We start from the raw sequence: 16242 nt of genomic DNA, 5'->3' as shown, positions 1-16242 counted from the left end.
TGTGGCACTCCTCTTGTCCACGTGCACTGCCTTGGGCCTGTTGGTAAACAACACCAAGTCCATGTTAATCCCGGTCCAACGCATAGAGTTATTGGGGTGCTCCTGGACACAGTGTCGGCCAGGGCCTCTCTCCCACCAGACAGATTCAAGACCCTGAAAGGTCTCGCTGACTCGGTCACAAGGTTCCCGGTGACAACAGCAGGGTTTGCCTGCAACTCCTGGGTCACATGTTGGCGTGCACGTAAGTGGTCCGTCATGCCAGACTCAGGATGAGGCCCCTCCAGCTCTAGTTGGCCTTGAGTTCTCCCAGGCCACGGTCAGGATGGATAAGGTCCTCACCGGGTTGGATGCTGTGATCACCTCCCTACAGTGGTGGTCCAACCCAAACAATGTGCTCCAAGAGGTCCCATTCAGGGACAGGGCCCCGTTGTTGGAGCTGGTGTCTGATGCATTGGACCTGGGTAGGGGGATCCATGTGGGGAACTTTCAGACCCAAGGCCTGTGGACGGCTCAAGGCCTGACCCTACATATAAACGTCAAGGAGCTCAGGGTGGTGCGGTTGGCATGCATGGCCTTCCGCTCGCACTGCGAGGGCAAGGTCGTCAGGGTCCTCATGGACAACACGGCCTCGATGTTCTATATCAACAGGTAAGGCAGGGCCCGATCCTCTGACACGAAGCCCTCAGGCTGTGGGACTTCTGTATAGCCCACGACATCCACCTGAAGGACTTCCACCTACCGGTCGCCCGGAATGAGAGGGCAGATTGCTTGAGCAGGGACTTTTCCTTGCAACACAAGTGGTCCCTCCACCTGGAAGTGGAGCTCACCAGCTCTTCCAAAGGTGGGGAACTCCCGAGGTGGACCTAGTCACAATTTGGCAGAACCAGCAATGCCCTCGGTTCTGCTCTGGGGGGAGCCTGGGGAGGGGCGCTATCTCCAGTGCCTTTCTCCCATCCTGGTAAGACCAACTTCTCTGCGCCTTTCCCCCGTTCCCTCTAATCAGCAGGGTCCTGGAGAAGATAAAGACGGACAAGGCCTGGGTCCTCCTGATTGCCCCACTGGCCTGGCAGTAGCTCCGCCATGGCCGTTGCCACTTCACCTGGACCTGCTCTCTCAGGACTAGGGCTGCCTCCTCCATCCCAACCTAGCTGCGGTTCACCTTACGGTGTGGCTTGTGACAGGGTCGGGCCAGATGGCTACAGGAGAGTAATAGAAGGCAGATATATTAGCCCCAGGTTAAGTAGGTCCCTTTTCCTTGCGTAAGGTAACAGGGAAGGTTCCAGAACAATCAGGAATCTTCTGGAGACAATTAAGACAGACAGGCTGATTGGCTGCAGGTGTTCTAATCAAGAAGCTGCTAGAATCAATTAAGGCAGGCTAATCAGGGCACCTGGGTTTAAAAAGGAGCTCGCTTCAGTTTGTGGTGCACATGTGAGGAGCTGGGAGCAAGAGGCACTGGGAGCTGAGAGTGAGAAGGCGTACTGCTGGAGGTCTGAGGAGTACAAGCATTACCAGACACCAGGAGGAAGAGCCTATGGTGAGGATAAAGAAGGTGTTGGGAGGAGGCCATGGGGAAGTAGACCAGGGAGTTGTAGCTGTCGCACAGTTGTTCCAGGAGGCACTGTAGACAGCGGTATTCCAGAGGGCCCTGGGCTGGAACCCGGAGTAGAGGGCGGGCCCGGGTTCCCCCCAAACTTCCCAACTCCTGGTCAGACACAGTAGGAGTTGACCTGGACTGTGGGTTCATGAAAATGGCCAAACTGAGGGCTGCCGTGAAGCTCCAAGGTGAACAAATCCACCAATAAATGCAAGACCCACCAAGGTAGAGGAAGAACTTTGTCACAGGCTGCTCAGTGGTTAGGCAGAGAGGAAAGGACACGCTCGGAACAGGTTCAGCTCATCGTCCTCAAAAGTAGATGGCCCTCTACTCGCGATGCTTATTTGGCGAAGTGGTCCCGGTTTTCTAGGTGGGCAGTGGACCAGGATGTCTCCCCGGTGGCCGCCCCAATCCAGCTTATCCTTGATTACCTCCTCCACCTGAGGGCCCAGGGCCTGGCACCCTCGTCAGTCAAGGTGCACCTGCCAGCCATATCAGCCTTCCATCTGCTAGTGCAAGACACACGGCATTTTCCCATGCTATGACTGGAGGGCTCCTTAAGGGTTTGGACAGTCTTTTTCTATATTCTAGACTCCTGGTCCCGCAGTGGGACCTAAACCTGGTGTTGGCTCATCTCACAAGGACCCCGTTTGAACCACTGGCCATGTGCTTCTGGTCTCACCTCTCATGGAAGATGGCCTTCCTGGTTGCAATCATGTCGGCGAGGCGAGTCTCGGAGCTCAGGGCCCTGACCTTTCATAAAGACAAGGGCCAGCTCTGCCCACACCCTGCGTTCCTCCCGAAGGTGGTCTCCGCCTACCACATAGGTCAGGACATTTTTCTACCAGTCCTCTGCCCCAAGACTCACGCGACTAGTGAGGAATGCCGTCTCCACACACTTGATGTGCAGCGGGCTCTGGCTTTCTACCTCGAGTGGACGAAGCCGTTCAGAAAGTCCTCGCAACTGTTTGTCACCTTGGCTGAGTGTGCGAGGGGCCAGCTGATTTCTACTTAGTGGCTTTCTAAGCAGATCACTTCGTGCATCTGCTCCTGTGATGAGCTGGTGGGTGTCCCCCCCTGCCACCTATTGTGAGGGCACACTTGACTCAGGCACAGGCCTTGTTGGCTGCTTTCATGGCCCATGTCCCCATCCGGGACATTTGTAGGGCCGCCACGTGGTCTTCGGTTCACATGTTCACCTCGCGCTATGCGATCGTCTCCAAGGCCAGGGATGACGCCGGGTTTGGCAGGGTGTTCCTCTGTCCTGAGAACTTGTGAACTCCTACCCACCTCCAACAGATGTAGCTTGGAATCACCTATTGTGGAATACACATGAGCAATCACTCGAAGAAAAAAAGACAGTTACCTTTTCCATAACTGGTGTTCTTCGAGATGTGTTGCTCATGTCTATTCCACATCCCACCCTCCTTCCCCTCTGTCCGAGTTGTCTGGCAAGAAGGAACTGAGGGTGGGGGGAGCACAGCCCCCCTTATACCATGCCAGGCAGGCGCCGCTCCAGGTGTCGCGGGGGGGGAGAGGGGCGCTCCCCCCTGCGGGTACTGCTAGGGGAAAAACTTCTGGTACCGGTGCATGTGACGAGCACACACACCTATTATGGAATAGACATGAGCAACACATCTCGATGAACACCAGTTACAGAAAAGGTAACTCTTTTAGCATGTCACACAGCTCATGTGCCCATAACGGATCAACATCTTGAGTTCAGCTGCTATCTTGAAGGCGAAAACTTTCAAGTGAGAAAGATTTGTGCAGCCCCCCAGAATGTAGGAGGGGGAATGCTTCTGGTACTAGAGTAACTGTTCTTCTGCTAGGTTTGTGTCTGAGTTTTAGCTTGTGCCTAGGCAGAGTAATATCCTGCCAGATGCCAGAGGAATAAGGCCTTTTCAAGTGACCTGCAAATGGAATTAACACATTTCCATCATCTTTCACAGTATGTGCTGAATGCTGCTCCCACTGATGAGGCTACACCTTACCAACTGAAAGCTCACCTCTTCCACCCTCCTTCTCAGTGCATGACATCTATTCACTCCTCAGCAAGCCACTCTCCCACTTGATGTGATTTCCTAGCATGCATCACATTGCAAGGTCATATCAACCATGGATCTCATGAATCAGAGCCAGCCCTGGAGGGATCAGGCAAGTGTCTTTTTAAAGTGTGTGTGCCCACTTCTGCACAATTTTTAGTATCCCACTTACCTGCCCCATGCCCCCATGGGTCACCACCATCCATGATTCTGCCCCATTCCATAGCAATGTGATATTTTCAGCATGATGCCTTCTGGGATGTCATACCAGTGTAGCAGGCATATCAGGGCTAAGCTGGATGTCAAGGCCAGGCAAAAATACAAGGCAAGTTTTCAGCTGCTAATGTGCTGTGCAATCCATTCTGAGGCTGGGAAAGGTGATAATGTTTAGTTAGTTCCTTTTGCCAAATCATCCTCAGTTCTACCGGAAATGCCCTCAGCTTTATTTCAAACCCTGCCAACAGCTACCTCCTCGCCGATCCATGTTTTCAGCTGCATGCTAGCAAAGGGCAAGTGAGAGAACATAAGAATGACCATACTGGGTCAGACCAAAGGTCCATCCAGCCCAGTATCCTGTCTACCAACAGTGGCCAATCCCACGTGCCCCAGAGGGAGTGAATTTAACAGGTAAGGATCAAGTGATCTCTCTCCTGCCATCAATCTCCACCCTCTGACAAACATAGGCTAGGGACACCATTCCTTATCCATCATGGCTAATAGCCATTAATGGACTTACCCTCCATGAATTTATCCAGTTGTCTTTTAAACCCTGTTATAGTCCTAGCCTTCACAACCTCCTTAGCCAAGGAGTTCCACGGGTTGGCTGTGCACTGAGTGAAGAAGAACTTCCTTTTATTTGTTTTAAATCTGCTGCCCATTAATTTCATTTGGTGGCCCCTAATTCTTATATTATGGAAACAAGTAAATAACTTTTTCTTATTCACTTTCTCCACACCACTCATGATTTTATATACCTCTATCATATCCCCCTTTAGTCTCCTCTTTTCGAAGCTAAAAAGTCCTATCCTCTTTAATCTCTCCTCATATGGGACCCGTTCCAAACTCCTAATCATTTTAGTTGCCCTTTTCTGAACCTTTTCTAATGCCAGTATATCTTTTTTGAGATGAGGGGACCACATCTGTATGTAGTATTCAAGATGTGGGCGTACCATGGATTTATATAAGGACAATAAGATATTCTCCGTCATATTCTCTATCCCTTTTTTAATGATTCCTAACATCCCGTTCGCTTTTTTGACTGCCGCTGCACACTGCGTGGACGTCTTCAGAGAACTATCCACAATCTCTTTCCTGATTAGTTGTAACTAAATTAGCCCCCATCATATTGTATGTATAGTTGGGGTTATTTTTCCAGAGTGCATTACTTTACATTTATCCACATTAAATTTCATTTGCCATTTTGTTGCCCAATCACTTAGTTTTGTGAGATCTTTTTGAAGTTCTTCACAGTCTGCTTTGGTCTTAACTATCTTGAGCAGTTTAGTATTGTCTGAAAACTTTGCCACCTCACTGTTTACCACTTTCTCCAGATCATTTATGAATAAGTTGAATAGGATTGGTCCTAGGACTGACCCTTGGGGAACACCACTAGTTACCTCTCTCCATTCTGAAAATTTACCATTTATTCCTACCCTTTGTTCCCTGTCTTTTAACCATGAAAGGATCTTCCCTCTTATCCCATGACAACTTAATTTATATAAGAGCCTTTGGTGAGGGACCTTGTCAAAGGCTTTCTGGAAATCTAAGTACACTGGATTTCCACTAAAAAAAAAGGAGTACTTGTGGCACCTTAGAGACTAACCAATTTATTTGAGCATAAGCTTTCGTGAAAGTGAGCTGTAGCTCACGAAAGCTTATGCTCAAATAAATTGGTTAGTCTCTAAGGTGCCACAAGTACTCCTTTTCTTTTTGCGAATACAGACTAACACGGCTGTTACTCTGAAACCTGGATTTCCACTGTATGTCCACTGGATCCCCCTTGTCCACATGTTTGTTGACCCCCTCAAAGAACTCTAATAGATTAGTAAGACATGATCTCCCTTTACAGACACCATGTTGCCTTTTGCGCAACAATTTATGTTCTTCTATGTGTCTGACAATTCTATTCTTTACTATTGTTTCAACTAACTACGAGCAAAGGTGGGTTCTGAGGACGTTAGAAAAAAGCCCTGACTGAACAGTTCCATTCCTGTTCCTGCTGGGGACTCCCTTCCTGGCTCAGAACCACGTCAGATTTCAGCTTGTGGTGGGGAGTTGCTTGATGACTCCAGCTAAGCAAGTGAAGCGAGTTTAATTGGTGGAATTCCCATCCCTTGGGGTCCCTGTTGCTGGCATTTAACAGGGACTTCAGGTCACCCTAATTCTCATGAGGTGAGAGGTGGATGACTGGCATCACTAGTCAGTGTGGGCCCAGTTGGAGAGAGAGGTTTGGTCCAAGCTCTATTGGACTGATCATGGGACCAGGAGTCAGGACCTACTGTGTTCTGGTGCTGGATCTGCTACTGAATTCCTCGGAGATGAGTCATTTAATCTCTGTGCCTTGATTTGCCCATTGATGAAATGGGAATAGTAATGCCCACCTCACAGGGATGCTGGGAGGACTCTGGCTAATGATTATAAAGAGAGTTGATGATTAAGAATAAGTTGTACAGTAAGTAATTTATTATCTAATTAATCATGCAGGCTAACTACCTTGACTGAGTTCACCCATTGTCTGACATCTAAGAGGAGACCAAAGACCAGAGCAATACAGGAAGGGGACCACATCATTTCCTTTATGCATCACCAGCGTGTACTCCCTTCTACTTTCATGTCTGCATCACTATAGAGAAGTGGAGGGCCTTGGAAATGTATATGTGGCTATTCCCAGCCTCTGCCACTTTCATGGTCTGGCCAGAACAGCTGTGGGTCTGCATGGAGGGCACAGGAAGGAAACGGTGGCAGATTTCACGCTGCCCTCAGTCTCTGAGTTTATTTACAGCACAGACCGTGCTGCCTGCAGGTGATCCGCTCCAGAACATTAAAAACCCCTTGGATTCCAGGCCAGGAACGTTTGACAGACTCTCTACATTCTGCAGCAGGTTGCTCCTTTCCTTGTGCTGCTTCTCACACCCAGGACTCAGAGTGGTTTCTGTAGAACTTACAGGTGCCTGCAAACGTTCATCTCTGCTGCCCGGGAGAGCAGGGCCAGGCCTGTGTGCAGTAACTGCGTCTCCCTCCCCTCTGTGACTTCCTGCCACCACCCACGCCCCCTCCTGGGCTGCCACCTCCTTGAACTGCCTGTGATCCCCCGCAGCCACTCATCTCCTGTTTGCTAGGCTCAGCTGACTGAAAGGGGGATGGAAGAGAGAGGCAGGACCCAGACGCTGAGATAAGGCATTGTAGGCACTGCAGTCACAGGATGGGGGTTGAAACCCACTGCCCGAGGCAGAAATAGGCTGGTGACTTGGCAGCGGAGTCAGGCAACCTCACCAGGCGTACACCTGCAAAACGAATGGCTCTTTTAGGAAAACCCAGCTGCAGCGAGATTCCCCTGGCTCTGGGGCATGGAGTTGGACCAGGCATCCTGGGCATCGTCGGGGAGGCTGGTAAGGCAGAGGGGCTCTGCTTTTTACATGCTGCTCCCCGTGTGATTTGACTGAGGTGGGTGATGTAGGAGCCGCTCCTGCCCCACCGCGGCACACGGCAGCCCACTGCCTCCTCTCGCTGCCTTTGCCCCGTGCGTGCATCTGCACTGCCTTGTGTGCCCTCCCCACCCCCCGTAAGTGGTGTCTGTGCCAACAGGTACAAGCACAAAGGTCTTTGTGTTCCAGCTGATATCAATGGCCCAGCATCCCTGGCACTCAGGTCTGTCAATCACAGGCACTGCACAATGATACTACGGGGCTGGACAAGGTGTACATCTGACAGGTGTAGCCAAGTGGGCTGCAGGGGAGATCACTAGGAAAGAGCTTCTAATGACAGCTGTGGCCTGCAGGAGCCAGAGGAGGATAGGCTGGAGATGGAGACACCATGATGGGGAGGTCTGTCTGGTGAGTCCCATGGTGTGTAAGGGGCTGGAAGAGCAAGTTCCTGTGCAATTTAGACCTAGGTCCCTTAGATCTGAGGCTGCAGCATGGGGAGAAAAACATTTTTAAGGCCTAGTCTACATGGGAAAGTTGCCCTGGTTTTAGCTGTACAGGTAAATAGGGGCAACCTCCTCTGGGGGACACATATTTCAGTTTAAGAATGGCTCACTCTGCTTTAGCTTAAATAAGTTCCTAATCAACTTAAATAAACCTGAAACATGCCTGGTTTAGATAGCAAGGCGAGCCTCCACACGGCCTTCTGCTCTGCTCAAACTAAAGGGGTTTGAAATCTTGCTCACCTAGACAAACTCTCGCTGTGGCCAGTCTGATCCCTTGTCTCTCAACTCAGTGATCTGGAGCCTTCTTCTTTCCTTCCTTCCTTCCTTCCTTGCCCTTTGTCTCTCTTGACTGCCCTAGTAACTGAGCTATGCGACTGCAAAGGTCACTTGGTGATCTTGCTCCTTTCTGCTTCTCTTGTATGCACGTGACCTTTTCCCTTTCACTGATACAGCAAATCCTGCCTGAACCACTCCATGGCACAAGGGAGGTGTGTCATTTCTTGTGATCAGTTGTTGCATGGATGAGTTTATCTGTGTGGGATGTGCATACTGCCTATATCAAGCCTTCGTTTCACTGAGCACAAGGCAGCATGTTGATATGAGCAAGAATTAGCTGAGTGAGGGATTTCAACTTGGAGGGGATAAATCGTTGGATGCAGGGACATGTCAGCAAGGCAGGTGGTTGAAATCCTCTAGCTGGAAGCCTTTGGAAATTAAAGGTGCAGCAGACGGTGAGGGGAGCGGGGGAGGATATGCTACATATTAGAATGGGATGGGAGGAGAGGGGGCAGATGTTCTGGGGCAATGCTAGATGGGCAGGGATGTATGAGAGCCTGGCTGCCTCTGGAAATGAACTGAGCTGAAGTGGGTGAGGAGTCAAAAACCATTTCTTCCAGTGCTTCTGTCTTTGCAGTTAGCATTTATTTTTAGTACATCTGCCGCCCTCTTTCTCCCAGAAGGAAGAAAGGTGTCCCTGTCCTCCCCCATTCCTGTACGAGCTTGTGAGTCAAATGTAGCTGGTGGAGAACAGTGGCTTTAAGGCACTATTGCAATAGCAGGTTGAGATCTCTGAAGGATTCAGATCTAGCTAGATCAGAAGGAAGTGGGATTGGATACAAAGGAGCTGCTGGGAAACATCTCTTCACAACAGACCAAGATGCTGTTAACCCTTGATGTTTGTGCATTGAAATACAACACTGTAGTGGAGGAGGTTTAATGTGACCATATGAGACAGCATTTGTCAAGAGAAAGCACCGTCAACAATATTATTTGGTTTGAACTGTGTGGCTTCTCTGTGCCTCGCGGCTACTGGAAGTTTTGTTGAGGTAAATTTACTTGCATTATGGGGATTGCACGTTAAGGTAAGTGCAACATCTTGTCCTGGTGAGGGGGTGAAGCTGTAAACAAATTCCTCACTATTGACAGTGTCCAGCAGGAGGGATGAAGCTGTGGTGACAAGCGCTTTCATATGCCTTCCACTTGTGACATCCTCAACTATATCTGTCCTTCTGAGGCATTACTTTCTCAGCTGGGAAGTGTCCACATCGCTTCCCTTGGCCCAAGCAGCAATTGCAGAGTTAAAATAATAACCAGCCATTCTGTTTGGATGCAGTTCTACACTGTGATCTTACTGGGTTGTAAGTTCATGGCTGTGCTGTCTTTTCTCCTTAGGGATGGGTTTGCATGTCCTCCTGCCTATCGTTCCTGATTCCTGTAGGACAGAATGAACGGGGATGTGGCCTTTAACTTCACAGACCTGAGGGTCCCTGCCTGAAAGGTGTGAAATGAAAATGATTTCTATACAATGGGAACTGTTTAATGCAAGTGAGGGTCCCCTGTATGAGGGAGAGAGGCCGGGTGTGATTTTAGTACTTGTGAGTGGAGTTGCTGCTGCTTTGACAGCCCCTCAAGATGAAGTCCTCTCTTTATCCACAGGGTAAATGCAGCATGAGCAGTAGGAAGCCCAGTCTTCCCTCACCGCCCTGTTACAGGACTGTCTCTCTAAGGATGAGCTTTAGGCCCATTGATAACAGATCTCTGCTTTGACACCCGTCCCGGGTCAATTAGTGCCATTTGGGGTGATAAGTTTAGAACACTGGGTATAATTAAGCTGAGGGTGGGGAGGCGGAGAAAGCATCAGATTGTCACATGGTTTGGTCACTACAGTCTTGGGCTGCATTCAAGCTGGCATCCTAGGCTCAAGAAGCTTTACATCTCCCAACTCGTGACTATAAAGAAAAAAATTATGGGAAGTCCATGGGAACACTGGGGCACTTACCAGCTAGCAACTGTAGATGATAGATGGAAAATCAAAGATATTGCCTGATTGTAATTAAATTATGCCTCCCAGCATGGAGAGAGAGAGTTGAGACACCACCCTCCCCCCCCCCCCACTGCATCCAACCAGTCTGGCTTTCATAGCTGTAGAACATGGAGTATGCATATGTGGGTTTGTGGTCCACTCCTATGTACACCAGGATGGCAGTGCTGTGCTCCTACATAGGCTGCTACGTGCTTACACAAGTATCATACTTCCAGCCACCTTCCTGGGGATGGTGACCCTGCTCATCTCACCAGCATGGCTCAACATAGTAATAGAAGCACTCAAACTCTGACCAAGTAGGCAAACACATGGAGTTAGTTGGCTCTGAAAGAGGTTTGAAAAGTTCTCGGTCCATTTATTAATGACCAGCAGTAGGATCCAACAGAAGAAAAATGTCCATTCTGCTGAGCTTCTCAGATGCCTCTGACATTATCCTCTGATTTCCGCAGTAATCAATTGCCTATGAAAAAAATCTATCCAGAATGTTGTGAACAATTTTTTAAAGATATGAAAGTAATTGCTCAGAGATCTGTATCTAAATTGCTGAACTGGTACCAACCAAAGAGCAAATGTGATTTTGACAAATGTTCCTAGCACTCTCAGAAGCTGCAACATTGTGAGGAGTGGAATAACTCCGCCAATAACAGGTTATGGAAGGCTTATTGTTTGATTTTTTGTTCCATAGTTGTTGTTACTTAAAATGTCAGCTTCATTTGACTTGCTGTTGTGTGCAACTTTCACATAATGGGCCTGATTCTCCATTGACCGCATCCTGGGTAGTTATTCTCATCAGTGCCCAATGGGTGTGAAATTCTACTATCCTCACTTGGTTGGGTTTCACACACACTTTGCACTGTACACCAGGTGCAGGGCAGTAGAGAATGGGGTCCAATCTGTGTTACAGATTTTTTTCATGCACACTTTGGTTATTTTATTTCTAGTGCAGTAGTGCCCCAAGGGCCTAATCAAAACCAGGTCTCCAGGGAGCTGTACAAACACACACAAGGTCATAGTCCTTGTCCCAAAGGAATCCAAGAAGACAAATGATCTACAACGTTCAGCGAACAAGCGGTACGATCGAATAGATACAATTTGTTAATAGAGATACATTTCTTTTTAAATGTGATTTATTCTTATAAATGGTTAAAGGGTGGGACTTTCCAAAGTAATAAGGTGCCCAATTCCCATTGATTTTTCATTGACAGAGATTAATGTTTTGTTTTCAACTATGTAAAATGCCTAGATGCTTTGGCAGTGGAAGGATAATATATCAATCAATGAATAATATTTCTGCTTGCTAAATTCAGTATGTATTCAGTGACTGATGGAACGATATTTTGCATTAGACTTTGAATAAAGCCTTGCTATAAAATAGGGTTGTTTACTGTAATTTGTTTCTTTTTTGCTATATGCAAAGGATTATGAGCTGTGTTCACAAAAGATTATGGGATCCAGCCACCAAGGTTTCTGAGTTTGGGGTCATGTGAAGTCACTTGTGTGGTCAGAGGCAGCAACGGATTGAGAACCAGGCTTCTGGCAAGATGAAAACTGTGATTTATTTCCTTTTCATGTGCTTCAAAAAAAAATAAATCCTGCAGAAAGGATAATTTGACTAAATGATATTTTCCAACCACCTGAGACTTTTCGCTGAGGCTGCGTTAATATGACAGCTTTTTCTTTTCCACCTCCTGATACTCAGCAGGTTAGGGACATTATTGTCACAAGAATATTCCTGATTCAGTGAAATCTGAGTGGGCTAATTAAATTATTTTAAAAAACCTTGCCAAAGCCCTACAGTTTTGTGCAAAAGAAGACTGCAGGGTTTCCCCCTCCTTATTTTAAGGGGAGAGGAAGGACGGGGGATGGAATATGTGAGTCTAATGAACTTGATGAGTTCCTGTGGCTTATTGAGAGCAAGGCAACCTTTAGCACTAGTTGCATTATTAACATCCCAGATGGCAAATTGGCTAACATTTGACACCATGTAAAAGTCATATGAAAAATTTTATTAACTTCTTTTTGCTGACTGCTTTGGATTGTGTCTAGAACTTGGGGGAAATGCCATTCTTTGGAAATGTGTTGAAAATGCTGAGGACTCGCTGATTGTGCTGTCTATTAATTTAATATGCTTTTTCTTAAAAGGAATCTAAGGCTCGATATGGCTGCCTTTAAAATCAACAGCCACCTCTCACTGGTTTTGGATCAGACACATACTGCAGTAGGGCTAGAGAATGACACAAGCTTCCATCCAAATGAGGAGGAAAACAAAAATATGAAGCTCAGCTGTCCTCATGCTTGGGCCAGGAGAGGCCTTCAATGATAACTCTTTCCTCTGCTGGGCAGTGTGGAATAAGCAGGAAACCGTAGCCAGTCCCCCATGCCCTATTGTTTTCCCTAGGATTCATACTTTGTGTTTTTAGGGAAATTGGTCCACCTAAAAATAGTCTGATTGTCTTGGCCAGCAGCTCTGCTATAACGTGTAGTTATGCTATCACTCGCACACTGCAGTCATTGAGCTGATGCTCAAAGCCGTGGATATGGTGGCCTATGCAGTCCGTGCAGCTTCTGGAAATTTGGCTTTGATAGAAACTTGGGTTCAATTCTTGGCTGTGCCACTGACTTCCTGTGAGACCTTGGGCAGCTCACTTGGTCTCTCTCTGCCTCAGTGAGGGCTACTATCTTGGCTGACACCAAGGATTGAGCAGTGGAACTCCAGAAATAAAAGCATGAATCTGTACAGGTTGAGCTAAAGAGCCCTAGTCTGTAGCTCAGAGTTGTAACAGACCCACACCCTCTGTAGGTTTGGCACAGAGGGAGTCATGTAACACACATTGGCCTGTGGGTTACACCTCAGCTCCCCACTGTAAAATGGGGATAATTGTAGAATCATAGGACTGGAAGGGACCTCAAGAGGTCATCTAGTTCAGTCCCCTGCACTCATGGCAGGACTAAGGATTATCTAGACCAGCGATAATGGCCACGGTCCGCGAGCCCTTTCAGGGGGGACGTGGAGTTCTACGGTTGAAACCCAGTGCCCCAAGACCCAGCACTGAAGCTGGGAGAGGCGTGGATCTGAAGGCAGCTGCCCCCTGGCCCTGAAGCCTGGAACGGTGTTTTTAGAGCATGTTGAAGGGAGCCTCAGCAAGAAAAAGGTTGAGAACTGCTGACCTAGATCATCCCTGACTGGTGTTTGTCTACCCTGCTCTTTTGGCCTATGAATATATGTTCTTTTTTGATTCAGGGCCTAATGAATAGGATACCTGTGCTGTGACCTCTTCTTTCCTCCCATCCACAAACTCATCTGTCCTCCCAAGTGCTTTCCCCAGCCCCCATTCCTGACACGGGTTTCCCCACTCAACTGTCTGCAACTAACTCCTCCTTGCACCATCTCTGTCTGGCTTTCAGCTCCTCTCATCCAGCATCAGCATATTCCCCCTCCATTCTGCTGGATAGAAGAATCGTATGCGACATGCAGGGAAAAATCTAACTCTGCTTTCATGCGCTGCGTTGCATTGGCTGTGTGCAGTCTGGATTCAGTCCGGAGGCCACAGAATTTATGATGCTGCAATAGGACCAATCAGGAGTTGATGAAATGAGGAGATGTAGAGAGATGTTGTTAAAACACAAATATTGGTGTCAACTCCACTTGCGTGGTGTATAAAAGTTTGCTACAGTCCTGCTTGTTTTTTACCTTCTGAAATAAACCAAATGTCCTCAGCCTCCTTCCAAGTGTTTAATTTCACTGACATCTATAAAGTCAAGATTTTCCCTTCCACAGGGTTTGCAGGGTCTTCCAGGTTATGTGTGATTTCTTCTTTCCAAATATAGAGCTAGCAGGATCTGCAACCCCAGCAGAAAATTCTGTAGGCTCCTCAGAAGTCCTGACCTGCTCCTCCTAAAAAGCTGTCTCTGATTCTTTCCTTTTGTACTTGCTCATTGCCCAGGAGTCCAGCGAGTCTGTCTCATAGGTCAGAGATTTGGTGAGATCTTTGTCTGCCTTATCTCATTTCGCCCCCAAGCCCCGCTTGCTGGCTCTTCAGTTGCTCTGACTTGATCTGATTTTTTTTTCATGATCTCACCTTGTTTTTCTTTCTTTTAGGAAATATGGACAGGAATTCTTCTGCCTGAATACCAGGAAGCCAGCAAAATATGCAAAGCAAGCTCTCAAAAAGGCAGGGTTGTATCAAGTCAGGTGCCTTGAGAGATCTGCCTATTCTCCTCTCTCCACTTCACATGCTGCTTTGTTCTCTATTCTTCACTGCTGCACAGGTTTGCTGAGCAAGAACACCCTGAGTCACTCACATTAGTCAGTGCCTCCCCAGTCATGTCCAAATAAACAGGCAATGCCTCCCACTGTAATATATGCCAAAAATGGCAGAAGACCTAAAATACTCCTGTCAGGATTCCTTCCCCACTCTGAACTCTAGGGTACAGATGTGGGGACCCGCATGAAAACTCCCCTAAGCTTATTCTTACCAGCTTAGGTTAAAAACTTCCCCAAAGTACAAACTTTGCCTTGTCCTTGAACAGTATGCTGCCACCACCAAGCGATTTAAACAAAGAACAGGGAAAAAGACCACTTGGAGACTTCTTCCCCCAAAATATTCCCCCAAGCCCTACACCCCCTTTCCTGGGGAAGGCTTGATAATAATCCTCACCAATTGGTACAGGTGAACACAGACCCAAACCCTTGGATCTTAAGAACAATGAAAAATCAATCAAGTTCTTAAAAGAAGAATTTTATTTAAAGAAAAGGTAAAAGAATCACCTCTGTAAAATCAGGATGGAAAATACTTTACAGGGTATTCAGATTCAAAACACAGAGGATCACCCTCTGGGTAAAACCTTAAAGTTACAGAAAACAGGAATAAACCTCCCTATGAACACAGGGAAAAATCACATAAAACAAAAGATAAATTAATCCTGGCTGGCTTACCTATACTGGTTGCAATATTGGAGACTTGGATTAGGATGGGTTGGAGAAGATGGATTTCTATCTGGCCTTTCTCAGTTCCAAGAGAGAACAAGCACGTAAACAAAGAGCACAAACAAAAGCCTTTCCCCCCCACCCCAAGATTTGAAAGTATCTTATTCCCTTATTGGTCCTTTGGGTCAGGTGCCAGCCAGGTTAGCTGAACTTCTTAACCCTTTACAGGTAACAGGATGTTGCCTCTGGCCAGGAGGGATTTTATAGCACTGTATACAGAAAGGTGGTTACCCTTCCCTTTATATTTATGACAACTCCTTCAGTAACTAATCACTTAGAATGTGCATCACACAGGCAGCCAACGACCAGAGTAATTTCTGCTAAGCTCAGGCTAAGAATCTGAGGGCAGATGCTATTTATGTCGCACAGCAAATCAGAGGCAGTGACTACAGAACACTGCTAGCAGGAAATGAAGGTCAGCTCAGGCCTTTTAAAACACTGCATTACTTAAATGGCTTTTCCTGTCTCAGCTGTCTAGTTTTGAGATTAGCACAGCTCCAAAAGTGGCATTTTTTGCTGCTGTTTTCTGCTGCTGTAAATCAAACTCAGATTTCTAAGCTGCTTTGGAGAATGGAAAAATTGAAATGACCTACGAATTGGCAAAATACTATTCAAGAGCTTCCCTTGGCTAAGAGATTCCCTTCTAAAAGAAACTTTTTAAAGATATTTGACATTGAAAACATACCTCAGAACAGATCAAATGCACCTTTCTACCCATGTCATCCTTTCTGTTACACTAATGTCTCAAAGGTTAAAAAATCCCCCCACTTTATCTATTGCCATTGAGTTTTTGTCTCTTCCATGTATATAGGACAAGGTTGAACACCTCTGTTTGTGGTACCACCACAAGGTTTTGAATGTCTTGGGAGCTTTTGAAGACAGTTGAATAACTGAGGGCTTGGCTCACAGAAGTAACTTTCCATGTAATTAACAGATACTGGGGGTCAAGCTGTCGTTTCGGGTAACAGGAGTTTGGGATAATTGAGGTTCAGATAACTCAGGTTGTGCAGACATTTGTGAAAGCACAAGGTATCCTCTGTACCTCCTTTAAGCAACCTCTTTGCAATCAATAGAGCAGCATAATAACCGTCTTCTGGAGTTTGCCTTTCCTTTTCTTTTTTACTACCAGGATGAAAAATTGAT

At 47.1% G+C, this 16242-nt stretch overlaps 1 long non-coding RNA gene across 2 annotated transcripts; it reads left to right on the top strand.

Annotated features, from left to right (window-relative positions):
- Nucleotides 1-6940: 6940 nt before the first annotated feature.
- Nucleotides 6941-11447, top strand: LOC125638209 (uncharacterized). Of its 2 annotated transcripts, none has more exons than XR_007357172.2 (3): nucleotides 6941-7250; nucleotides 9461-9566; nucleotides 11059-11447. It is a non-coding gene; the product is annotated as an uncharacterized LOC125638209 (long non-coding RNA). The 2 variants fall into 2 exon arrangements; XR_012668770.1 differs by having other exon boundaries at nucleotides 11054-11447.
- The last annotated feature ends 4795 nt before the right edge of the window (nucleotides 11448-16242 follow it).

The sequence above is a fragment of the Caretta caretta genome, chromosome 6 (assembly GCF_965140235.1).
Source record: "Caretta caretta isolate rCarCar2 chromosome 6, rCarCar1.hap1, whole genome shotgun sequence".
Lineage (NCBI taxonomy): Eukaryota > Metazoa > Chordata > Testudines > Cheloniidae > Caretta > Caretta caretta.
The sequence above is the reverse complement of the archived record's forward strand: the minus strand, read 5'-3'. Positions and strand labels throughout refer to the sequence as shown.